The sequence below is a fragment of the Odontomachus brunneus genome, unplaced genomic scaffold, assembly GCF_010583005.1.
Source record: "Odontomachus brunneus isolate Ranch 3 - 2012 unplaced genomic scaffold, Obru_v1 Obru_scaffold_070, whole genome shotgun sequence".
NCBI classification, from domain to species: domain Eukaryota; kingdom Metazoa; phylum Arthropoda; class Insecta; order Hymenoptera; family Formicidae; genus Odontomachus; species Odontomachus brunneus.
The window spans coordinates 1,312,106-1,313,047 of record NW_022639520.1 but is presented as its reverse complement, the minus strand read 5'-3'; positions in this window follow the sequence as shown (position 1 = coordinate 1,313,047).

Sequence of the window (942 nt, the reverse complement as noted above, 5' to 3'; positions counted from 1 at the left end):
ACACTAATGGCCCACTATTAAGCAATATTAATGTTTTTAAACAATTTAAGAAGGTTACTATTAAAGATTACACTTTATCAAACCATTCACATTGTTTTGCAGATTCACATTTTTTAAATAAAACTAATGAAATAGTACAGATTAATAATATCATTTCAACAACAAGTGGTTCAACAAAATTAATTGGAAAACAATACATATCATATGAATCACTCTATTCATATCCGTTTGATTCCAAAAAATTAAACATTTATTGTGTAAGCAAGTTGTCCCAACAATTACAAACATGGGATATTGATTGTATAAAAGCGAAATGTATTCTTTTACCATTACATGACGAAAATTGGGTGTGTTTTCCTCTTTTTCATATTTAATCTAATATATTTTATTAATGTTCTTCAAATCACTTCGTTTTATGCAATGTATTTTATGTTAATGTTTTTGTCTTTTTTATAATATATATTTTATCATTTTTTGTAAGTATTACAAATAAAAAATATATTCACATACTACTTCTGTTTAATGCAATTAAAACTTACCCCTTTGCAATAAATGTATCTAATATAACCTCACATAAAGTCAATATTAGTCAATTTTAACGTCAACTTTGACGTACCTAGGACATCATTATTAAGTTTAAAATGACGTCGAACTACTGACGTCTCTGGTCTGTGACTTAGGACCGTCAAAAAGATGTTATTATTTGTTTAACTTGAAGGAAAAATGACGTAACAGATGACGTAAAAATCACGTCAATATCACGGTTGTCTGCTACCTGGGCATACATAATGTGGCTATTATTTAATAAATAACATGTATAAGGTTTCTCACAGTAATGCAATATTGCAATATCACTGTAATATTATTGATAATATATCTATATGTATATATACAATACACACACACACACATATATATATATATATATATATATATATATAT